We start from the raw sequence: 27,484 nt of genomic DNA on the forward strand, positions 1-27,484 counted from the left end.
ATGTCCAGGTAAGGAGCTACTAATAACAAGAAGATATTAAAGCAACTATTTAACTTGTTTTCTATCTAACCCGACAGTGTCATCCCAGTCTTACTAGTCAGACAGTTCACTTGGTAGAATAATTTACCCTTGGCATTTATGTAAGAGTATGTCTTTGAGGACTGAAAGTCAAGAGGGAGCACCAAGGGCTAATATAGACCAGTTCTGTCTATGCACTCAGATCATCATGAAGCTCCTAAGGCCAAGGGTATGAGTGGATGGAGGCCCCAGATGTTGCTAGTCAGGCTCCTTAAAGCCTTCTGGTGCACTCAGGGACTTAATAAGGCTACTTAACATTCTTCACACTGGTAACTAACAGATTACTTCCCTCCAAAAAGTCACACATGTAGGATATAAGATGGCAAAAATCTAGCCAGCATTAACTTCACAGTGATTAATTTAATTCATAATACACATATATTTAAGATGCTAATCAAAACCACTGGAAAGGATTTTTTCCATCATATGTGAAAATATTGTATACATTTGATTTTTTTTCATTCATACTAATTGTATGAGATTTTCAAGAGCTAGAAATTTTGTCAAAATCTCATAACTGAATTTCTAAGTATAAAAGCAAAAATGAAAATAAATAGAAATGTAAAAACCTGGTACCCATTACTGTAGGATTTAATGCCACAGTTTCACTGGAAGAGAGCTTACACACTCAGCCAAAGATAACTGGGTGGAAATGATTTTAAAAATGTAAACAGAAAATACTTGGTTTGTGGTTTAGTTTTTGCTCATTTGGTTATGACTTTTATTTATCTGTGTTTCTCTACAAGGGTTTAGAAAGATATAGAAATAAGAAATAGAACACTCTTGTTTTTTAATCATTTCTAGTTCCTTCTTTCACACTTCCTGCGCAGGAACAAGTTCTGTAATTAGGGTAGGACTGAATATTTATCATCATTGTGTTGTGACACTCCATTATTATAGAAAAATATTTATTAATTTTAATAGGGGTTTAAAAGCACAGAAAAAGATTTTTCATTTACTGAAAAATATTTTGAGTTTAAAATAGTTCTACAAAGCCATATGTAGGTGATTAAAAGCAAAGTTTAAGACTTACTAAAATTACAAGGAATAAATATTTTATCAGAAACAAAATCTTAATTTATATGAACTCTTGCTGTTTCAGCTACCTCTCACAACTAGATTTAAAATTAAGGAATTTGTTTCTTCTGTAGAAGATGGAACAAATAGTTAAATAATGAATTTCATTAAAAATATATATTTTTAATTTTATTTTTAATTTGTACAATATTCATATGCTATAGCTGTCTTCAAAATGGGACATGCATTCTTTCACTTACCTAACTTAAATTTGTTTGAATGACCGTAAGCAACTGTAAATGAACTTTATAACAGACTTTTGAAAACTGCAAGTCACAAAGTAAATTTCATTCTTGATAGCTATGTAAATGGCTGGAATAGAAAAGAAGTGAAAGACTGTATTAAGATATGATGGGAAATGTGCAATGTCCCTACTGTCTGAAAGCTAGCTTTTTATTTTAATTTATTTAATATTTTTGTAGTGTATTGTCTAATTACCACCACAAAATATCTTATCATAAACTGAGAACCCTGGGCATATAATAAAAAAAAAAAAAAAAAAAAAAAAAAGACATCAAAATTTACACAGAAATTGTTTACTTCATTGGCTACTTGTGAGAGGCCTCACTGGAACATAATTTGATATAAGATATGTAACAGACCAAGGTCTTTCCTAAGATTTCAGTGGTATTATCAAAGTATTGAGACATTTTAGCCATCAGTTCTACAAAGCTCAGAAGCGTACTCATCACTCTACTAAGATTTGTAGAACTGGTTCTATGTTCACACTTAAGGAAATAACTCATAGGGCAATAAGAGCTTTAAAGTAAAATACTTTGCAGTGTAATATTAACAGGATGATGGAAATTACTGAGGCAGACTCAGACAATTCAGCTTTCACTACAACACTTAGCAAGCTTGTTTACTCAAAGTGCAAATGGGCTGTCTTGGTTATGGATGAGTGATGGAATCTAAAATGACTTTCGTTTATAGCATAAGGGGAATCCTTTTGTTACAAGTATCTAAAGGTATCTGAAGAGCAGAACTCTAATAAATTTGTTTGATAACTATTGTTTATAATATTCTTACCATATTGCTATTAGAATTAAATAAATATACTTAACATGAATTAGTTTTTATCGGATGAGATACCTTAGCCAAATGTTTAGTGGAAGTGCTGGAGGCTCTAAACTAAAGGAGTAAGAGATTGTTTCCTCACAGAAAGTTTTTATTTACCATTTCAGTAAAATCAATTAACATGTGGGCCATTTAATGCCTTACATTCATAAATCTGTTCCTATTTTTAGAAACACATCATCAGAATCTTCAAAATCATCTGTAAGTTTTAGAAAAATATCAACATATTTTTTTAGATATAAAATTAGGTAACTTAATATAACACCCATAAATTGAAAGCCTGCACATTTTGAAGAGTTATCATACTAAGTAGAAAGGATCTTTTTATGAAGAGCGTGAGCTGAGACAGGAAGTACAATAATGAAATTTAAGCAAAAACCTAAATGAACAAAGAGACCTTTTCCCATCTTTGTCGGAATGGTCTTTAATAAATTTTTGTCCTTCAGTAATATCATGATTCCTAGTTTGAAAAGTACACTCTATTAAAGCTTCGGAAAGGTTTACCTTCCAAAAGTAGCTTTACTAGTAAACTGATCTGGAAACTATTCTGAAGTTCTTAAGTGACATAGAGTTTAGTATGCTTATGAAGCCATCTGTGGAAGTACCATCACATTTTGGCTTTAATCATCTTACTACAAACATTCTTGTTACACTATTCAAATGCTACTAACCATTGTGTTTGTTATCCCATTGTGATAAGGGCATTATTTTTGTGCATATAATCATTCTTTTGTTTGCTTTAGGATTTTGAGGTTCCTATTTAAGTAGAAGTATTTATGAAGGTTACCGTTTAAAGCACTGTACTTCTGTTTCTTTAAACAATGGTAATCAGTATATAGATTTAGCTCTTTAAAATGAATACAACATTTTTCATGTGCAAATATTCTGCCATGTTTTAACCTTGGCAACTGATACAGCATAATAACAAAGCTCGTGTATAAACTTTGAGATTTAAGACAACAAATATTTACTGTAGTTGCTTCAAATCTTTTTGTACAGAGCTGACAATTACAATTTCACTTTGATGTTTTCCTAATAGGATTTGAAACTTCATGCTTAAAGAGTTACTCTGAAATGGAAAGACTGGTTTGTGTAAGCTTATTGCAGGCAGTACAGACTGTTGAGAAACTACTGTCATTAGGAATGTTCAGATTTCCTTGTATTCTGTGATTTCAAACTCCACTTTTAATAATTTGAGTTCCAGTCTAGAAAAGATCTCAAGATAAGTATGTGCTTAGCTTTAGTTATGCTTGTAGTGCTTTCAAGGAATAACCTGCAGGATTGAAGTTAAATGTGCTTAAAATGCTTTGCTGAATCAGGGCCAATCTATGAATCATGCAGCTCCAGGGCTAGTGTCATTGAAACTAGAGGAATTTTCTTCCTATTTGTGTTTCTAGGTGATTCTTTTGTAAACATATTTATACAAATATTATAAGCACAAAAGGGAAAATATTTCCCTCCGCAGTGTTCATTCTCTATGTTCACACAAGAATAACCGATTACTTAATAGGACTTCTACATGTGCATGTATATTGGAAAATTTGTAGTAACATGCTTTCAATTTATTAGTTTACTTCATTAATCAGTTTGGTCTTTACATCATAGATACTTTACAGTTAGAACTCTTGCCTTCTTCGTATGTTGTTCTACTATGTCTGGACAATCTTCACTAGAAAACCTGTCTTTTGTTCCCAGCATAAATTAGTTGTTTCCTGCAAGCCTTCAGTTACTTAAACAATGAACAAAATATTCAAAATAGATATTGACTTCCAAATAAATTGTAAGTAGTTAAATTAATATCCCTATTATTTTTAGAGGTGCTCAAGTTCTTTCTGTATCACAATGGGAAAAGCAGAACTGTACCAGGATAGAACTCTATTGGAAATGTAACTAAAAAAAAAATAAAAAAAACCCATATTATTTATACTAAAATGTCACTTTTTCCTTTTTCAAAGTATTTGAACAAGTTAACAGTCCTTTCCAAAAAGTGTGTTCTACTTGGTTAGTCAGCAAGCAAAAGTTCTTCACTCATTTATTCTGTAGAATAGGTTGACAAACAGTTCACCATACATTGAAACATAATTATCACACAATGTTTCATTAACATTTTGTAGGAGAATAAACTAAAATGTCTTCTCTAGAGCTACCCCATGAGATAAACCTAGATTAGTTTTACAGAGAAGGCATTTCTTAGAATCACAGAGTGGCAAGTGTTGGAAGGGACCCCAAGGACCACCAAGTCCCAACCCCCCTGAGACAGGCAGGGCCACCAGATCTGGTAGGAGACCAGGTTGCCCAGAGCACCATCAAACCAGTCTTGAACACCTCCAAGGATAGGGCATCCACAACGTCTCTGGGCAGCCTGTTCCAGTACCTCACCACTCTCCATAAAGAACTTCCCCCTGACATCCATTCTTCCTGTGGGAATGGATAACATAGCATTTGTGTGCTAAATGAAAAGTTTATCCCCTTTTCCATTTGTACAAAAAAAACATATACACATTTAACTGTGAATAGCTTGTCTAAATTAGTTCACCCAGAAAAGTGCTGAGTTCCTGTGGTCCTTGCTTAAGTTAGGTCAATGACAATGACAGATTCTCCCTGGATTGAGCCCAGAGTATAAGGAGGACAACACTTTTTTCCAGGAGAAAGATGAAACTGTTTCTCAACCACTCTGAATGTTTGAAAATTTTACAGTAATGACACATGCCAGGCCTAAAAATCTATTCAAGTATCAATAAATTCAGTGTTTTTTGTTTTGTTTTGGGTTTTTTTGTACTTTAAGAGTATCACGATATCAATTTCTTTTGGCAAGAAATACCTAATGGTAATCTTTTCCTACATTCCATGAGTCATTACTCAAAGTAATCGTTTATTTTTTCATCAGAAAAATAAACTATAATGCACTCAGGACTGCAGTTCACCTAACCATAATTCTGCTTTGTTTGACTTACAAAGTGCTCTATATTTTGAAAAATTGTTCCGTAATGGATGAGAGATCTGTGAAAAGTTCTACCCCACAACTTTAATTTTCCAGCCTATCAGAATTGCCACTGAATGAGACCACCAAGAGTTATCTTCCAAAACTATACCACTGATGACATAGCAAGATGTATGAAAGAACACACAGTGAGAACAAATTTAATTGCTTGGCTAGTCTTTAGTTTCAATGCTTAATTATAAGTCTTGTACTGAAATTATAGATCCTCCCACCGTGTTTGCTGGTATGGATATAAATTTAATTTGATTTGTATAAAAGTTAAGTAATGAAGGCTTTAAAGATAAGACAGGTGTGAATGTACGGTGTATGTATATAATATACAACAAAAAGCACTACATCACATGCATTGCTCATGAACTTAATTGAATGCTATTTTTTCATTCTCAAGAGAATTTTCATTTTTGTCTTCTTAAAAGATATTGTGGTACTAATATATATATATATTTAATTTCCATAGTCTAAGGAAATAACACACATGCATACATGTATTAAGACGCAGTATAGAATTAAGCATTCTGAGTCTCTCTCTTTAAATTACCTTTAATGCATTTTCCTTTAAGAAAAGTAATTGATAAGTTAATGAGTCAAATTCTGAAAAACAGTTTTATTTGCTTGGGACAGAAGCAATACTATAGTCTGTAGCATATAATTCACAAGAGAGACAAACAATTAAAATATTTTAATTCTTAATTAATTCACTATTTCATCATTTTCTCTATTCCATGTGAAATATTTAACATGCACATATACAATGTTCTGTAATGAATACTCTGATAGGTCTTTTTTTTTTAATCTGATTTATTTTTCTACCTGCTTTAGTTTTTGTTTTAACGTGAATTTATCCTTAAAACAGCTGTTTTTCATGAATTTAGTTTCTTCAAATGTACTCAAACCTCTAGTTACCAAATATTAATGTTCTCAAGGAAAATGAGGTTCAGGAATTGCAATGAATAAACATCTTAAAATATAATTTATATCACTATGCATAATTATTATGATACTTTGAGAGAATGACATGGTCTTTGTCCTGTTAAGAACCAACAAAAATTTCCCCTTTGATTTTGAAATTCCATTCTCAGTTGTCTTTGTTAGTGAATCATACCGATCTTTTGACATTCTGGTTCTCAGAAATTATCATCTGTCTAAAATAAAGTTTTTTAGGCCATTACTCAGCTTTGAGTATGTAAATTTATAAATATATATATATATATATATATATATATATATATATATATATATATATATATATATATATATATATATATATACGAGAACAGAAAAGAAAGCATATCCCTCTAGGAAAGGGCTTCTGAATAGCATCTATTTTAAATTTGTATGAGGGTAAAATGTTAGATTAAGTTTCAAAAGGGCTATGTTGGTGAGCAGGAAGTAAATGTTGTGATCACAGATGTGTGAACACATTGTATGGTTCTGCAATTTACTATACAAATGTTTCTATATAAGTGGTGCATAAAACTGAGAAACAACACCTCTTCTTTCACCACCAAAGGCAAACAAAAACTAAACCCACTTATGTTAAAAGAATGTTATTTAAATTGTGAAATGAAGCACTTAAAAGTTAGGAAATGCCAGAAGGCAAGTTATCCATGCGACATTAAATATGGCCTCCCACAGAATATGCTTTATAAGATATTATTTCAGAAATACATAGATGTCTTATGAGCCAGACTTTTAATGGCTTTCTTTACTTTTATTTTTATCTGAGAAGCCTAAGCCAGTGTTTGTAAGGATCCTATCACCAGTCTTTACTTGCTCATTTATTATTTTTTCATGAAGACAATATTACCTTACTAGTCTTATAGTCGTACTGGATAGTAAGACTAGTCAGAGCACAGCATTCACGTAAGATCATACAAAGACAGTTTTCATCCATAGGGGGACATTTTCTTTTGTATCATGTTAATCCTTGCCAAAAGAACACACTCATTCTCCTGGTTCTCATATTGCTACAAATGTAGAAATAAAAACCTCTCCACTTTCTGAAAGTATGACCCACCATGAAAGTCATTTAACATCCCGTCAGCATCAATTTCACCCCAAGAATTTGTAACTTATTTCCAAATGCTACCTGATTTATGCAATTCTCACAAAGAAAAAAAAACCATCAGCACGCATTGAGCCAAATAAAGCAACAGTAGTATACCTAGAGGTTGAGTTTTCTCTTTAAACTTTAAAGCTATACCAATGCCAGTAATTTCATAATAATTTGAGTTAGTTCTATGGTCAGAAGATTTCATACTCAGCTACGGTTCTTTTCTTTCTTTTTTTTTTCTTCTCTATACCTCTACTCTTGAAAAAGATTGACTCTTCCCTTGTTTAGCAGCAGATTAAAAATTCGCTGCAATTGCCAGAACTGTCTGAACACAAGTGCTTAGATTTGCTTAGACCAGAATTACAGCAGTGTGTTCAGAGGTAAACATAGAAACTAAAGTCCTTGTGTGCTTTTCAGAATGCCAAATACATACTTTAATTACCTGTTATTTTGAAAATATTATTGTTATTCACGATTATTCAGCACAGCTTGAGATACCTTCTGCTCTGCAACACTGGATACCACTGTTGAATCAGACTGAACGCTCCATTAATTCTTAGATAAACTGTTCAAAGAAATGGTAGATTCAGGTACTTTGCTTCACAATATGAAACAAACCATCTGATATTTGTCTGTCCCTAGTTAAAATTCTGTTCAGTCACTTTTCTTTCAAACTCTCATCTCAGCTGCTTGAGCATGCTTGGCAGGATCTGTGACAAAGACGCTGACAAAATTTCAATAAAATATGACTGAATCATAAAGGAGATGAAAGAATGAAGTTGTACCTTGTGAAGCATATACTTGAATGTAAAAAGAACATGCTTGCTTCTTGTATCGCTCAAATTGTTTTTAAATATATCCAGACACAATCACCTATGGAAAAAGAAACATGCTGAAAGAAGGTTACATCTGAAAACTTTGCTTCAAGTTTTCACTAACATTATTTCTTCTGAATACCTTTTAAGAAAAATGTATCATTTAGATTTTTCTGACCATTTTCTTAATTTAAAAGTGTAATTCGTTTAGATGCGGTTTTTGCTTTTTTTTTCTACTATTTATTTTTGTTTTGTTTTTTTTCCCTGACAGTTGAAAAAAAGACAACACTTAGCAGTGCCAGAGGTTTATTGGAAACATAACCTCTATATCCCATTTGCTGAAGCCAAGAAATTAGGGGAGGACAAACATTTCCTTGGATATATCCATTTCAGAATGCAACAACCTTTGCTTCAGTGTGGTGTAAATGCTTCTATGCCAGAATTTTTTATTCATATATCATCTTCTCAACACTTTTAGTCAGAAAAGTGTTACAAAGCGCTACTGTGCTATTTAGGCAATGTTGCAACCTTTTACAGCTCCATGTTTCTAGAAGGCTAAGCCAACATGAATTCTAAGCAACACAACGAAGCAGGTCTTGGAATACAGAAAAAATTCACTTAGGATTTGGAGCCTCTTCTTTGCCTCTTCTTCTCCCCTTCTCCTACTCACGGAATGATCAAATGGAAAGTCCCTTACCTTCTGGAAGTTAGTAATTTCCTGATATTCAGACATTGTATTTTTACTTTTTTCTATGACCTTTTCTTCTTAAAATTGTACAGGACACATCTGAATCTAACTTCATTCACAAATCAAATAGACTAAGTTCAGAAACAAAGGTCAATATGTCTCTGCACTTTCACAGAGAAAAATTCAAAGGTTGTGAAAAAGCATACAGGAATTGCAATAGTATGTTGGCTCTAACTTGTTTTAACAATGACTAGACATTTTTGGATTAAACAACATAATGTAAAAATTTTCTTGAATTTGAATAAAACTGTCTAAGTTTCAGCTAAAATTTGTCTATTTGATCTGTCACTACAGACTCAGGTAAACATTGTAGACAATTGACTTCTGTAGTGAACAAAAGGAAGGCAATACATGAACTTGACACTGAATCATAAGTTGACTTCTGGTATTTCCTGTGTTTTCTAGATTCCTTACTCTTATGTTGTTGTTTTTTTGTTTGTTTGTTTTTGTTTTTTTTAAAGATAGATATATGATTCTGTATTGTTACACTTTGAAAACAAGAGTAAGCAATGCAAGAAACAACAACAACACAGAATTATAGAATTATATTATAGAATTATAAATTTATACAGTTTAACCAAGTATTTTCTTGTCATTCCTGACCCTAAACTTTCAGTTTAACCAAAGGCATTCTTTAATTACAGGAGCATTGAATATATTGTTCATTGCCCCTTTGGATACTATGAAATAACGTTTATTTTAGGCTTTCTAGCAGGATATTGTCAAAAAAAAAGTAGCAAATGTCTTGTATGACTCAGTCAGTATTCACTGTCACACATAAGGTGTTTGAGAACGTCCAAGGAGCACTTCTGTGGCTGGTGTACCTGATACATTCCTCTGTTGTTCATGCATTGTTGCAAAGATGACCTGCTTTTCCAAGACTTTGATCAGCATCTGTCAGCCTCCAAGCTCTCAGATACATTTTATTTTAAAGCATTAGTGTTATACTAAAATCCATTATTATATTGCATTATTTTAGAGTATACTAGGAAGTGACAGGATGTCAACAGATGGAATAACATACTGATAACTCAAAAGTCAAAGTAAAATGGCTTGTTCAGACTGTAATTTGTGTCTAGCAGCATCTAGTAGTGATGGGTACATCACCAGGAGGTCTGAAATGATTCATCTGTAATGAACAAAGAAACGGACAACTTCTGTAAAAACAGAAAAGCCACATAGCAGTCTGCAAATCACATTAGACACCATAACTGAATGCAGAAACAAACACATAGTAGAAATGAACATATACATTCTTTCTGTTCTCTTTGATAATTGAAAGTATATCCAAAGTAACCTACCCAGCAATGCTTTAAAAATGAAGGTAGTTATTTTCAGAGCAGCTCTTCTCAGTATACTACAATTTCTTTTTCGCAACAGCTGCATAAAAGGAAATTCATAATTAGATGAAGTTATAGTGCTAAGAAACTGTGTAATAAAGCAACTGAAGAAATGTCAATTAAGCAAGATCCACAGGTGACACTGAGTCTCTGACTTTCCTGTGCTTGAGAATATTTTCCCCATGACAAGATACTTCGGTCTTTTTCCATTTCTCATAGCCCTAGAAAAAATGAAAGAAATGCAAATAAAAACAATGTTGCTTTATATATTTGGGAAGCCAAATAAATAAGATTTAGTATTTTCCTAAATGTTAAATAAATTGTTTCCAGAAGTGAAATTTGCATGGGTATGCACATATAGCTCAATCTGTGTCTTCTTAATCATATTAATGTAGAAACTTAAAAGTTAATAAAGCAATACATACTCCATTAGACATAAAATCCACATGAGAAAATTAAATCCTGAGGCACTTACACATTTAACGAAATCTTTAACTGACAGTCTCTTATTCATATCAAAGGAAATGTGCCAGAGTAAAGCATTTAGGATTTTCTCAACAGTATGAGTTAATCTGAATACACAGATAGAGCAAAGATTAATTACATAACCTACAGTAAGATTCTGTGTATTTCATTTGTATTCCATGTAAACATCCACAGTTTTTGCATATTATCTATTGAGAGTAATTTATAATGCCTCAATCAACAAAGCAGATCACGTAGGTAACTCCAGAATACCTTCTATTTATTTCCAACTCCAAAATAATACCTTCTATTTATTTCCACAGAAACTACAACAGATATAAAGAGCCCAATAACACTATTTGATAGAGCAAATTCTCAGCTTCAAAGCACTATTTTTCAACATAGTCACCACCATTAACTGTGCATTTTTTCGAGTGATAAACAAGAGCCTGCATGCCATGCTCCTAAAACTGCACCCCCTGAGTCACTGTTGCCTTTACTGAAATACACCACCCTCTGCCTCTTTGTGCTTACATCCACTGTCTGGTCTCCATATAAGCATTCAGCAAGTGTAGGTGAATGTCAATGAGTGCAAACTTTTCTGCATGGAAGAATTACATGAAACACCTTTGCTTCATACTCTTTCCCATGTCAGACACCATTCTGTCAGACTTCCCCTCTGCTGCCATCTGTCGCATAGCAACAAGATGTAATGGAATGTTATTGGAAAGGTTCAACCTCTACTGCTGTACCACCAACATCTGTCTTTGATGTTGTAGGCCAGCCTAGTAAAAATAGTAGTCACTGCTTTCAGAGTAGCCTTTGTATGTTACAGGAGCTGATTATAAACAAAAATAGATTCTAAGAACTAATATTTTTCAATGAACATTTGGTTCTAGGTTCCTTTTTTGGGGATGGACCTCATCCCTGTGGATTTTGTCTTGCAGGAGAACTGGATCTTGTGGTTTGTCTCTATTCTTAGCCAGACAGAAAGGAGGAAAAACCTGACACATTTTAGCTGTGGATGTATCTCAGGAATGTGGATGTCTTGAATACAACTAAAGTTCATCTTCCTAAGTGTCATGTGCAGGAAGACAGAAACTGTTGGCATGTTTGTTATTCTGTTCCCTTCCTTCTGCCACCACGTGTGCTTCCAGTCAAGGGAAGGTCTTGAACATGGAACAGAGAAGAAAGAAGCTAAGTATCATATATTGCTTATCACTAAGGAAATTCTTTTATCCACAGAGGCTTCAAGCAGCATTTCTGCTTGGCCCTAAGCAAATCTATATGTCTCACTTTTGGAGCTTTTCTCACAAAGCACATTTATGATATCCAGAGGCCTTTGTCTTATGCAAACATGATACAAATCTTATCATAAATCAGTACAGCTTTTTCATTCAGCTGGGCTTCATCACCTTTCCTTTAAATTATTAATCACTTCACAAGATTAATAAATGCTCGAGATTCATCAGGTATTTTAAAACTTGGTTTGGCCCTTGTAGAATTATACATCTTCTTGCATTCTAACCATACACTCTGCCAGAACTTCCATCTGAAGCTTTGGCTTTTGTTTTCTTGTGTGGTCTTGACAATATGTTTTTTGTATACTGATGTTTTTAAGAACAATTTCTTTCTTGGCCATGTAATATGGGAGAAGTGGACAAAAAAATAGGCTTAGAGAAAGAAAAAAACCCCTTAGCATAGTCAGATACATCTGGAAGTATTAAAATAGCCCTCATTCATGTTTAAAACATGGACTCCAAGTGTTTTTATCACTCAAAGTCATATGTGTAACACCACATATGCTTCTAAACCTCAAATTAGTTTATTTGTGGTCTCAAATAAGTAATTAGAGCTCTGTCTTATCTGAGGAAACTTGACTTTGAAGTAGATAATGCTGCCTATCTGAGTAATGGTAGAAGATATCTGGACCACTTTTGTACTATTGTGCTATGGAAACAAAATTAATGATAGGCAATTTGAATATATCATGAATGTTTCTTGGTTCCTGCATACTTGAAAAGGGCAGCTACTACAAGGAATCATGAGACTTACACCTCGCCCCATCCTTTTCTCTGCATCAGGTGGCACTGCACTGTCTAAGTGAGACAACTGCACTCAGAAAAGACAGAGAATGGGGAAGAAACAAGGATGAACTCTGAGAGTCCACAAAGAGCCATCTATAGCCCACCAAGTCTGGATGTGTAATCTGATGTTGTCAACATTTTGTTCCGCTTTACGTGAATAATACTTGGAAGATCACTCTGATGCTGCTATTGAAAGTATGTATAGGTCAGAGAATTGATATATACATAAAATACATTCACTCACAGGTACACCAACTGAAGATTGTAGAGACATGTACTACCAATTTAAATTCTCAGTCTCCTAATAGAATATAACCTATATTCTTTAGGTGTATTAAAGTTCTAAACATTAGTATATCTGGAACAGTATCAAAACTGTTACGTTACAGAATTCTGCGGTATACCTTTGGGGTCCACTGTAAACAGCTGGACTTACTTTGGGATTAAAACTGAAAAGTCAGAAAGTTAGAAGAAACTGAAGTACAACTGTTCACCTAACTTAACTGACCTATTTAATTTTGATTCTACTTAGTCTAAATCTTTTATTTCCTAAAAACAACAACTCCCCCCCCCAAAAAAAAAGGCAGTTATAAATAATAAATAGCATGTTATTGACTTTTTAAAATCATTGGATGAAGCACATCTTATAAAACACAAGGGTGTATGTTTTATATTTGCATGAGTTTATCATACAACCCTGTGTTTCATTATACACATCCACTTACACTGAAACTTGATTTTAGACTACAGATATGTTATACATGCGTCTTCACTTACTCTAACACCATGTGAAATAAGATTTTTTTTCCATTGTATTGCTCACAGTTTTGCTGTTGCTCATTCTTCTATTAGAAATATTATTTTTCTGAGCAAGTTTATGGCTTAATATTGAAAAGCATAAAAATATGCAGCCATATTACTCAAGATGAAATTAAATTATAGTTTAAAAATTACAGTATAAAATTATGCATTTATACATTAAATAAATATATATCATGATTATATATATCTCTGTAAATCCTGAAGATGTTCCAAAATGAATTCAGTTTCTCAGTGATTACTTACAGTATTTTAGAAAAGAGGAAAAAAAAAAGAGAAAGAAAAAGAAAAAGTAGTCATAGAAATGGAGCACATTAGAGAAAAAAAAAAAAAAAGCCAGGATTACCACAAACTTTGACAGAGAAAGTTTACTTGACTTGTTCCATATATGTAAATGTGTCATATAATCAAAGCATTTTTTCCAATATCATTCACAAGAAAGAAAAAGAAGAAAATAAGCAAAGCAGCTAATTTTGCTCACCAGCTTGGACAGCGCAGATTTTATTGTCAATTAGAGAAATAGGCTCTTGGAATGTGGCTTCTCCCCTGTTCTGGCTTATCTTCACATAGCAACAAAGCATGAACAAAGCTGTTCAATTAAAAGAATGTACATTAAAAAAATACAATAACTGATTTGCATCATCCTAGTGATTTGGGATTGATGTCTTGTACCTTTTAATAGCACAGCTTGATTATTCAGTCCTCACTGGGTCTCTTGCCAGTCATCATGCTTTTCCAACTGCAGACAGTGGTCATTTACAGACTTTTATAGACACTGAAGAGGTCTGTCTGAAGGATAAGAAAACGCAAATTAGCCTTTGCAGATTGGCCTCAGTCAATGCCTGGCTTTGTGCTAAAATATCCTCATTCAAACAGTTGGATAGATCACTTTAGGCACGTTGTGTCTAAGAATTATACAGAAAATTAGTAGAAGGATGGTTTTCCTTTGTATGTTATTGTGGTTTTGATGCTTTTGAGGACTTCTGAACATCTTTGAAATGCAACATTATATTTATATGTTGCAAGAGAAAGCAGTAGCCAAGCTGATAATTTTAGGTCAGATATTTTGCAAAGAAATTACGAAAGGCCAGTTATCTCCTCATTATTTGCTGAAGCAAAAAGGGAAAAACTCCTTCTTAGTATATTTCTCCTTTTATGTGAAAGGACAGAGAATGCAGATGATATGTTTTCATTACACAGTCATTTTCTAAACTGTATGTTTTAAGGGGAAATTACAAAATTTTTGACTTGATTTTTCAACTTTCTTCTCAATGAAAATGATATCTGTACTCATTTTTTTTTTACTTAATTGTGAATTTTTAAAAATACTTTCATAACTGCAATATCTGCACACAGTGAGAATTTATACAAATTTTTCTGTTTTTAATTCAAGAAGTCACAATTTGAAATCTAGTTTTTGTTCATTAGTTACATATGAATAAGACAAAGGACTATTTCTTTATCTCTCTGTGTAGCCATTAAAATGTGAAATCTGCCTTGCACGTGGTCTGTAGTTCAAGAGTATTTCACTGAATCACATGTATATAGCTTCAACATATATAGCTTAAATGTTTCAATTTTTTTCATAGGAAATGTTCCCTCCCAAAAAGTGACATTCATTGTCTAAATAATGTATTACAAACTATTCACTCAGCTTTATTATTAACATCATTTTCTTTGAAATGGTTGAAAATCCTATGGATTTTTTGTTAGTTAAAATATGAAACATTTAGAAGTGACTGCATTTCTGTTCATATTTGAGCAGTATTGATACTGCTTGTTGAGTTTTTTTTTTTTTTTTTTTTTTTTTTTTTTTTTTTTTCTGGTGGAATCAAACAAATGAGTCTTCCCTCTAAAAGTTGTGACAATCATGGTAAAACCCCAGAACATTTGTTCTTCTAGAATATTAGCTCGCATGTCCAATATATCTTGCAGGATGGATCTGACAGACATTTTTGTCTTTGAACCACTTCCGACTTTCTATTTCATAATAAAAGAGGAACACTGAAGGGAGGGGTGTTAATTTGCACATGGACTGGTTAATTTTATTCATAATGTACTAAGTCAGTCAAGATAGTTTAAAGAAAAGACTATTTATAAATGGTTGCTTAAATCATCTTAATTAAGTTTTAAAATGCTAATTTTATGGAATGTAATTAATTTCCCATTTTCATTGCCAGCACATCCCTGTGCTTAAGTAAACCCTGTATAGAAAAGTCAAATAAAATGTGTTATTTAGGGATGTTTCTTTCAGTTGAGGCATAATTACAGACAGGGCCCTGATCTTGCTTGTTTTGTCCAACTCCTGACTACTTATGAAAATCATGCATCTCTCTGGAAAGGGGCTTGGCAAAAGTGTTTTAGTAATATGTAGCTTTATATTCTGATGAACTTTTCACTCCATTAGACATCTACTTCTATTTTATGAGTTATTTTGTGCTAATACTTCAGGATAAAAACTAGATAAAACTCATTGTAAATACAAATATTTACTCTTCACTGTACTCAAAAAACTTGGACCAAAAATGTCTCTTCTGAAGAGTCCTCTAGAGTTTTCCTTTGTTTACCTGGATATTTTCCTTATCATGAAGAGAAATCCCATAATTCTGCAGATCAAAGTACTGTTGATTTATTGAGTCATTTCCTGGCATGAGAGGTTAGAATTCGCTGTCAAATGAAGAAGGCAGGATTATTGAGAAATACAAAATATGGAAGTAGAGGATAAAGAGGCAATACGAAGGAGACATTCAACAATCCTATTCGCTGCAACAGGTTAAATATGCAAAACAAAATCAGCCACAATTAATCTACAAAGAGCAAAGTCATTTATAACCTTTTTTTTCTTTCAAAGGCATTGTTCAAATGCATTATAGTTTTCTATTAGTATTTCTCTTTTCATAGAATCATGGAATCATAGACTGGTTTGGGTTGGATGGGATCTTTAATATCATGTAGTTCCAACACCCCTACTATAGGCAGGGACACCTCCCTCTAGACCAGGTTGCTCAAAGCCCCATCCAGCCTGGCCTTGAGTGCTCCCATGGAGGGAGCATCCACAGCCTCACTGGGAAACATTTTCAGTGTCTCACCACCCTCACAGTAAAGAATTACTTCCTGATATCTAGTTTAAATCTACCCTCTTCCAGTTTTAAACCATTTCCCTTCATGCCATCACTATATGCCCTTACAAAAAAAGTCCCTCCCTAGCTTTCCTTCAGGCCCCCTTCAGGTATTGGAAGGCCACTTTAATGTCACCCCCCAGAGCCTTCTCATCACTAGGTTGAAGAGCCCCAGTTCTCTCAGTCTGTTCTCATAGAGGAGGTGTTCCAGCTCGCTAATCATCTTCTTTCTCTCCTCTGGACTCACTCCAACAACTCGATGTTCTTCTTCTGTTGGGGATCCCAGAACTGGACACAGTACTCCAGGTGGGATCTCACAAGAGCAGAGTAGAGGGGCAGAATCTTCTCCCTCAACTTGCTAGTCAATCTTCTCTTGAAGCAACCTAGGATATGATTGGCCTTCTGGGCTGCAATTGCACAGTGCCAGCTCATGTTGAGTCTTCCATCAACCTATGCCCTCAAATCCTTAGTACTGAATTAGTACTGAACAGTATAAAACAACTTGTTTTGCAATAGGCTTATCTGTGAAACTGTGATCTCACTTCAGAATTTTTACTCATTTTGATTAACTCTAATACAGAAATTAGAACTACTTTCCCTCAGGTAACTATACAAGTTCTGCTAAAATAATTTAGCAGTTAAATTTGGCAGATATAGAAAATTATTTGGTAAGATAATTGATACAAAAATTGTAAATTTAAATGTCTCTGAGTGGGTTTAGTAATGTATGATATTCATTCAAGTACCTAAATACCAATTTAAAATATCCCCTGTAGATATTTACATACTGCCAAACTCTTTCTTACAAGCTTCTTCTGTGCTGTAAACAAATATGAATCTCTAGTTATGTACAGCCTTGTAAAAAAAGAGCATTTTCAACTTTATTTCATCTGTTATTTCCTTCTGTATTGTACTACTGATGCATTATCTAAATAATGTAAAAAATATATATTAAAATGAGAAATTCTGTCTTATTAATGAGTTTTAGGCAAGTTCTATGAAAAACAGGAGCTTCTGTTGTTATTTGCAAAACACATGTTGTAGATTGCTAAGCAAGTTACATCGAGCTCAGTCTGAAAGTAATTAGGAAAATATTTTGTGGTATATAAAAATTCCAAATAAATGATTTGCTTCTCTGCCTTACAAATAAAATTATTAGCATGCTCAACACTGAAAGGGTCAGGGAGTAGCTGAAAGGCAGTGGACTGACAAAGACAAAAGGGAATAATTTAAATTATTTCTGATGTTTCACTATTCCTGTAGAAATGTAGAATTGCAGCAACATCTGACTAATTCAGCTGTTCACATCACTACAGACTAGTCACTCCTCTGGAACTTAAAATCCACAGAAAGTTCCAGAAAAAAACCCTATTCTGCTAATTTTCAGGACTGTCTACCCCTGTAACATCTGTTCTCACTAAACACTCTCTCAAGATGAAAATCCTACAATCCCCTTTGGCTATACAGAAACATTCAGATGAGCTGTAACTCTCATCTAAATCATTTTTCTAATCTAGAAATAGACAGATAATTGACTCAACTCTATGTAATCGCTAAATTTCATGTAGGGACCCACGAAGCCCTAGGTTCTAGGTCCTACTAGAAGTAGACTTGCACTGAACCTCCCTTGATGAGAGCACCTCATTCAGAAGGACAAGGGATGTCTCCTGCTGGAAGGTCAGAAAAAGCATCTGGAAATAGAAGAAACATGGGGCCTTCAAAGATGAAGAGCTGCAAAATGATATACTTGGATATATACGAACCATGGCACTCTTGAGAACTGAAGGGACTAAGGAGCAGTGCCTGGGACAACTAAGCACTGTAATCAGTGCAGTTTACAACACAGAAATAGAACAGAGTTAATGCTATAATAAAGAGAATATGCCAAGTTTATAAACTGTAATGTTTGAGTAGGGTGACCAAGCTTTCTTTAATTTGACAAATTTTAAGGGAACTTTTTCAAGGAATAAATGACATCACAAAGTACAGTTAAATGAAATTTATTTCCTTAAGACTGTCTCTTCCTGGAAATTACTAAACTCCATTTGATAAAAGATCACATGGGATCTTGCTCAGGATTTGTTCCCAGGTTTATATAATCCCTTTATAACACATGTCCCTAGAAGGCTTTTGCTATCAACATGTGATACTTGATATTGTTTAATTATTTTCTCCACACAAGTGCACATTAAAAATATAGGTTAGATAGAGAATTCTATCAATTTTTGTTTTTCCTTTTAAATTGGCCAATGCATGGACAACCATACTCAGAAATTTATTTAGGGGTATTTCTGAAAATCAGTAATAATAAATTAATAACACTATATAGAAATTATAAGCTTGAATCTATTAAATGCCTAGATAGTGCTATGAAAGAGCTTATAACACTATAAAATTTTTAATATTTATGTATTAACAAAATAATGATAAAAAGAAAAAGGAAAAAATCAATGAACAAATGACTTTACATCTTCTAAGATCCTTAAGAATTTTGAGACAGTTGTCATAATTTTAAAATAATGAAAATCCATAAGATATCACAAACAAGTTCTTTTTCTATAAAGCAAATTTTAAAAAGTGAGTTGTATGAGTAGTATAGTTCTAATACAGTCCTACTGAAATATTTTTTCAATGGATATCAAGCTTTGAAGACAAGTAAGGTTGAAGAATATATTCATATATATCCATACACTGAGAATTGGATCTGTTTTACAGGGAAGCAGTGGTGATAAAACCAATTTATCAAATGTTAAAAAAGTCTTAATAAATTAAACATGTCTCAAATTAAGTATAAGCTTTGATGTTAGCCTGAACAAGGATTAATTACATTGCTAAGGAGTATATAAAGACCTGAATACCATTACTATGAAAATCTGCACAAATGTATCATCAGTAAAAGCATCTGCAGGATTTTTTCAAACAGATCTTTACTGCACACCAAATGGTCTTAGGTCATATGGTGCATGAAAGATGCCTTAGACATTTGAAAAATTACAGCATTTGGGATACTCATGTTCAAATGCTTGCAGGATTGGAACTACACACATATTCCTAAAATTTCTTTCTAGACTATCAATATGTCTTTACTGGTTGAAAAAAGCTAAGTGTTAATTTCTGACAAAGTATAAACTGTAATATGGTAAACATTCAGCAATTAAAATAATTTAGAAAATAAAATAATTTTCAGTGAAGGAAGTTGATGTAATAATAGGTATCATATGAGGTTAAGATTTGAAAGCTACAGATTTATTTTTGCACAGGCAATATCAGTTATGATTCTAATTCACTAAATGAAAAGCTGCAGACTGAAATATTGAAAACAAACAACAAACAATAGGAGACAGTCTCACATAAAATGCAAAAATAATAATAATAATAAAATAAAATATAAAGAGAGAAAGAGATTGAAAACAAACTGCTCCCTGTGCTAATCTGGATTGTCTAGAATTAGAAGAAGTAAATATATTATCTGCAGATTTTACTGCCTGGACAGTTTGAACTCCACTCCCATCAGTTGATAAGTAGATCTAAAAATACTGGGAATCATCCAAAATGCTCTGATGAATTTTTAAGGGGAAGAAGAGAAGGGAAGGGAAGGGAAGGGAAGGGAAGGGAAGGGAAGGGAAGGGAAGGGAAGGGAAGGGAAGGGAAGGGAAGGGAAGGGAAGGGAAGGGAAGGGAAGGGAAGGGAAGGGAAGGGAAGGGAAGGGAAGGGAAGGGAAGGGAAGGGAAGGGAAGGGAAGGGAAGGGAAGGGAAGGGAAGGGAAGGGAAGGGAAGGGAAGGGAAGGGAAGGGAAGGGAAGGGAAGGGAAGGGAAGGGAAGGGAAGGGAAGGGAAGGGAAGGGAAGGGAAAGGGAATTTTTAAGCTAAAGGTAAGGAAAAGGAAAAGGAAAAGGAAAAGGAAAAGGAAAAGGAAAAGGAAAAGGAAAAGGAAAAGGAAAAGGAAAAGGAAAAGGAAAAGGAAAAGGAAAAGGAAAAGGAAAAGGAAAAGGAAAAGGAAAAGGAAAAGGAAAAAAAAGGAAAAGGAAAAGGAAAAGGAAAAGGAAAAGGAAAAGGAAAAGGAAAAGGAAAAGGAAAAGGAAAAGGAAAAGGAAAAGGAAAAGGAAAAGGAAAAGGAAAAGGAAAAGGAAAAGGAAAAAAAGGAAAAGGAAAAGGAAAAGGAAATGAATTCCTGTGTTTCAGGATAGTATTAAACTTTTATCTCATTCGCTATGCTTTGGCAAAGAAATTAAAGAATATTAGTAATAATTGAAGAGATAATGTTGAATTTTGTTCTGTTAGTCCTGTGAAAAATGAGTACAACTCCACTAATTTCAGAAACATTATTTCAATCTTCATGGGCTTCACTGTTAGCTAATTATCCTTACTGCACTAGCATAAAATGCACACACACGTGGTCTGAAATGTGGACACTGGAAAAATAATTTTGTGAGGTGAATTTTCTGTTATTTGGAAGGACTAAATTGGAGAAATGTATGTGCATCAAGAATATTTTTGTATCAATAATAGCTCTGAGACAATACGTTTCAACCTGAGGATGCTAAAATACCCAGAGGATATACAAATATTGTGGTGGGGGGAGGGAAGTTTGATTTCAATGTATGATGACCTCCTTCTACACTTTTCTTAATGAGCTTTATAGAAATAACTTTTTGGTTTTGTAACAATGTCATTACAGTGTTGGAATATATGTATATGAACACTTCAGGATGCACAGCTAGGAATTTGAACATGAGTCCAAGCACCAAATGCTTAAACAGTCCACTCAAAACTCCTTGCATCTAACATAAAGGATTAAATATCAGCAATAGTTTTCCAACAACCCATAAGCTGAATAACTGGGAATCACTGTAAATAACAGTTAGTAAAACAAAAAAAATCAATCTAAATTATGGATAAAAAAGGAAGCCTTGGGTGAATTCTAGCAAAATAAATTCTCCATTCACATTCTAGAAATGCAGATAGCATTTGAATTCTGCTCCATATTCTTTTACAATTTGAAGAAACTACAAAAGAAGGAAATGAATGCTTTTTGACTGCAATAAGACATTGAGTGAGACATTCAGTCTCAAAAGCTGTTGAATAAAGATGTTGGAAAGCGAAGTCATTAGGAATCCAACCTGAAAACCCAAATGATCTAAATTTGAGCCTATAAGTCTTACACAGGGCAGTCCAAACAAGACTTAAGAGCTTTTTTTTTCTCAGACTTAGCAGTTACCATACACTCAAAAGTGGTCTGGCTTATCGGTTCTATTTGTAGGCATTGCATACAAATACTCTGAATGACAGAGTTCAGTTCCCAGATGCCTGAGCACTGGCACTAACACTAGGTACATAAGAATAGTATGACTTTGCTTGAGTTTGATCATTCCTACTCTTGTGGAATAATATATAGAAGACATCAAATATTATAGTATCACTGCGAAGGTCTCCAAGTAGACACTTTTGAAAAAACTTGACTGGTGTGAGTATTCAAAGAAAATTGAATTGCCAAGTCAAAACAAAGCTCTTTGACCCAGGAATACTTCCACAAATTATAAAACAGGCAGATGCTACACTAAGAGAACCAATAACTTCATTCACTCCTAGAAGGGATGTATTATGTTCATAAAATATAATACAAGAGGCACATTCATTTAGGTCTGAGCACTTGATCTTTGGATGTGAACCTGATTAGTCTTCTCACAAGAATCTCTATAGGACAATAAGTATGGCTTTACGTTGCACCAAAGGAGGTTCAGGTTGGATACTAGAAGAAATCTATTCTCCAAAAGAGTGGTGAGGCACTGTCACAGGCTGCCCAGAGAAGTGGTAGACTCACTGTCACTGAAGGTGTTCAAGAACTGTGTGGATGTGACACTGAATGACACAGTTAGTGTGGATAGTGCAGATGTGCTGGGGATTAGACTAGATGGTCTTAGACATCTTTCCAACCATAATTCTATGATTATGTGAATCAGAGAACATCTTCCTCTATATAAAAATCAATGATTAGCAAAGAAATGAAAGGGTGTTATTTGTTGAAATTGGTTGTAGATGTTATTGCCTGCACCTACAAGCTCTTAACACATGAGAGAAGATAGTCCAAGTCTCAGAAAAGCTTGAATTTTGTATTAGTATGAACTATTCACCAATATTCCTTGTTATTGTTACTAGATAAAATAAACACATGCATAATAAACCTTTATCTTGCTGTGGAGTCATACTCCAAAAAATTACATGTTCAGGGCAGGCCATTTATAAGCACACTTCATTATAAGAGGGGAATCCTGCTAATATTTGATAAGATCATATATTTTTGTACACTCTCTGTTGGCACAATGTCTCAGCTTGAGCTCTCCTTACTACTGTTAATGAATTATGAGTATGAGAATATTTAATGAGTTGAGTATGACTTCTTCTTTGCAGATGATGGTCATAACAAAAATACTCATGATTTGTTCTACATCTTCTTAGAGTATTTCCATAGAAAAAGAAACATCAGAATAATATGCATTTTACTGAATCAAGAATGATCTTTGAAAAGATACAAGATTTCCACAAAGCTTTCAAACAGACATTAAAATATGTATTTACCTTTACAAAGTCACACCTTGGAATATTCAGAAGTTTTAATAATATTTCATGCTCTGATATAGACAAAAAAAGAAAAGTATTATAACTGGTTTGCTAAGTCTTGCCTTATTGAAATTTGTACATGATATTATGAACAAGCCAGTTCCTTCCAAATGTGTTGAGACTGTAAGAACAGAAAGAACTAAATGACATCTATACAAGACCACAGTCTATCTGGATGCTTCCCTTCTCATCATGTTCAGATCCAAGCCTTCCGCCTCAGCATTAAAATACCAGAGCTACTTCGCTACAACTCCTGTACAGTGGTGGAGTAGACATCCTCTCTCAGTAGCACAGCAGGGATAAACTATTTTTGCACAACCAATTTGGATTAAAAAAAGTATTCAAAACAGAGACAGCTTCAGCACAGCCTGACAAGAGGGAAAGCATTCCATTACCTTGAGAACAGAGAATCTGAGCCTTTGCCTTCTCAGGAGGAGCAAGAATGGTTTGAGTTGTACAATGTGCCTGATACTTGTCCCTGCTGGGATGATAGCTACTAAATCCCCATAACATCAAAAGTAGTATTAGCTTCATGTATGTGTCTGTGTCTATTATTGAGCATGCCAGTCTGCATGTGTAAAAGAACCAAGGACTTTGAACATATTAAGGGGATAATTACAGCCAATCCTATCACGTGCTTTTTTTTTTTTTTTGCTTTGTAAAAATAAACTCCACATATGGATTTAAAAGTTCACTAGCACTGATAACATCACGAATTAAAAGCAAGTTATAAAAATTTAGTGGTTTTGTTACATTTTCTTGGACAGTTTTTGGACCACAGAAAGGCTCCCTGCAAAGAGAGAAGTATCCAGACCTCAGACCTCCCACATGAGAGCCCTCATCAGGAAGTAGCAGATCCAGGCTTCCTATTTCTCTGTACTCTAAATGAATATTGGATTCTTGTCTGTGAAGTGACTTTTTTTTAATCTCTTTGGTGTAAGGAAGTGCAGAAGATATGACTGTGCTTTTCTACTGTATCTTAAACAAGATTTGGAAAAGGGAATGGTTTTCAAGAGCAAAAGTCCTCACAGAAAAACAAGCAATATTTTAAATTATCATTAAAAATATGTAAAAAAAAAAAAAAAAAAGGAAAAAAAAGAAAAAAGGAAAAATAAGGTAGGCATTTAAAATACAAGTAAAAAAATAATAATATAGCAAAAGTTTCTCAATAATCATTTCAATAGTATTTATAAAGAATTTAAGCCCTAATTTTCCTGGAGCTCTTGGAGAATCCATTTAATATCTGCCTTTTTTTTTTCCCGATTATTTTTGCAAACACTGCTCAGAAGCTAGTGATTTTCACTCCCTCTTTCAGCAGGAGGTGAAGAGCTCATGGAAGAAACTAAGAACTCCATAATGACATTCACAAAAGTGTTTCTTGCTATAACTACTTAAATGAGTCATTACCTACCCTGATGCTTAATGTAATATGTCAGGAGCTGAAGTACAAGACTAGGAGTTGGAGTTTAGAGGATTAAGGTGAACGTACATTTTACTTTTCAGCACTTATCAAATAATTTTTGACTTTTTAAAGAGTTCTACCAAGTTAAACAAAAGCTGCACAGTATATTATTACCTCTATGAATTACATCACTCTTTTACAAATCCTTGTACTTCATGGCACTCTACAGTGTCATTGTCAGAAGAGCTGGAAGAATGCAATCGATAGCCATTAGAAACTGCACAGCATCAAAAGCCTGAGGAAAATAAAGCTCACAGATGTACTGACAGCAACATTATTGCAATAAGAGTGTTCTTCAGTAAGCAGTGAGTAATTTTAGAAAACTGTTTTATGAAATAAAATTTATATATTCTACTGGCTATGTTACTTAGAGATTTCTTCAGCCACTGCCACTGGATGCTTCTGTGACGAGTTATGAATTTCATTGACTACAATACCACATACGTTCTCTTCAGATATGTCTAGAACATTTTTTACTTTTGTTTCATTGTTTATCAGTTCATCACAACTGTTTGTCAGTTCAGGGCCAAGTTACCCATGACGTATTAGATGAGTATTTTCAGCAGTTCCCACCACCCCCATCTTACTGGTTGAGGTGTGTCCAGTAAGACAGAAAAGGAAATACTGTGGCAATGTTATAACATGCTTGCCAGCTTCTCCTTCCCCTGTAGAAGGCAGTCAGTATTGCACATAGCAGAAGGTCAGAGTCTTTTTATATGAACAGTGAACTTTACCAACTCAACTGTTCCTGACATGGGGCCATTGTAATGGAAGTTTCCATGTGCCAGGTTTATTGAAAAACTAAAATCTTTTTCTTCTAAAGCCCATAAGGATCACACTCCCTAAGGCAGAGATTCCTGTTAACTTGATGACTATGATGACTGTAATTCTTGATGCTCCCGTGCACCACAAAAAGAAACTGGTACCTAAACCCACAGAGACTAGTGACACTCACAGGTGTCTAAGAAAGAAAGAATTAAATACACTTCTTTTACTACTGACTGCAGTCCATCAACTGTATAAGCGCTGCACAACATGCTGAAAGAATTGAGATAAGTCAGTTTCTCTGTCAGCGTTAATTACACCTGGAATATGTCAGGAATTTTCAGTTATTAATCAAAGGAACACTTGTTAAAAAGGGATTTAAAAGCCACTGGTTTACTGTTAAAGATTATGCAAAAACAACAATATCATAAAAAGAAAAAAAAGAGCAGAAAAGTTCTATATTTTGTCATAATATTACTCATATTTTACTGTTGTCTTTACTTCTTCCCATTCCCATTGCCACAAAGTATTTGTACAGGAACTTCTGTGAAGGATGGCTGAAGGAGTCAGAAAAAGCTGCACACATTTTCAAACTTTGAAAAATGAGTAACTGTTTAACCTTTGGGGATTATGGGACACTTTTACTGCAGGAGTAGCTACATGAAGATATGCCCAGGTCTTGAGAGATCTGTGTCCCGGCTAAGTTGAAACTCTCAATTCATTGGCACAGAATTTGCAGGTACTGATTCACTACCAACCTCATGGAAGCAAACACAGTGCCTGTCAGCATCTCATCTCTAACAAAACACATCTAATCTTTTTGAATTTATCAGAAAAGAAGATCCTGCCATAGTTTGCTTTGTTTTTCATTTTGGCTCAACCAAGTAATGTTTAAATATTTTGCTCTATCACAAAACTGAGAGTACTTCTATAGCAACATATAATTATTGCAACAAGAATAGCCTTCAAAAGAATGTGTGTTTATTCCATGAAGATGCAGTTTTTCTGAGAAGAATATGGGTTTTTTGGGCAAGTTACTATTAAAATTCCCAGTACTATGCCAAAATGATCCAATTTCTGGAAAGAAACATGAGGTATTTCAATAATACTCTCTCCACATACTGTGCTATGAAAACATTTCACATTATAATAATATATTTTTTGGATATATATATATATATTTTTAATGCTACCTGATGTCAACATGCTGCTTGGGTAACAAAAAGTCTACTTCTATCTAAAGTGCTGCATGACATTTCTCTCCTTTGAAATAAAAAGAAGGCAAGGCCTAAAGCAAGGCTTAGAAACAATCATTTAAATATTCCAGCTCTAACCATACTGCTTATAAAAGGAGTTCTGAATAAAGAATTTCCCTCCTCCCAGGAGCTGCTTTTAACTTTCAGATGAAGCATGACTAAATTGTAGCAAAGCAGATCTGATGTTTCCAATGAGCTCAGAGAGTTGAAAATTGTTGTAATGTTATCAGACAGTGTGTGATGTGAATGGGATCCACAGTCTGACATTGCCTGCATTCTGGTAACAAACTCATAAAAGACATAGAAATGACTTAATAAAGTAATTGTGCATTCTGATTCTCTTTTTCTTCCTATTATTATTATATTTTCCAAAGAACTGTTGCTTATAACCAGGCATCTATATTTTATTGTTTGGTGATATTTTTGGCAGCCATTTTGTAGATCATTAATAGTAATCTGCCTTAAAACAGGAAACCTTCATAACATTTTCACCCAGGGCTTGATCCAGCTTTCTCTGGGGGAAAAAAAAAAAAAAGAAGAAGAATCTTTTCCAGGTTTGTGTCCTTTTCTCAGTTGGCTATAACTTGAGAGGAAGCAACAATGTTAACTTAGACCATTGTCTTACAGAGCTGAATCTTTGCATTAAGGACAAACATTGCTAATGGAGACAATCAGAACAAGCTAGAGCCTTATACTTTTCCTAAC

This window comes from Cyrtonyx montezumae, unplaced genomic scaffold, assembly GCF_038088225.1.
Source record: "Cyrtonyx montezumae isolate F1298 unplaced genomic scaffold, pur_monq_1.0 scaffold_8, whole genome shotgun sequence".
NCBI classification, from domain to species: Eukaryota; Metazoa; Chordata; class Aves; order Galliformes; family Odontophoridae; genus Cyrtonyx; species Cyrtonyx montezumae.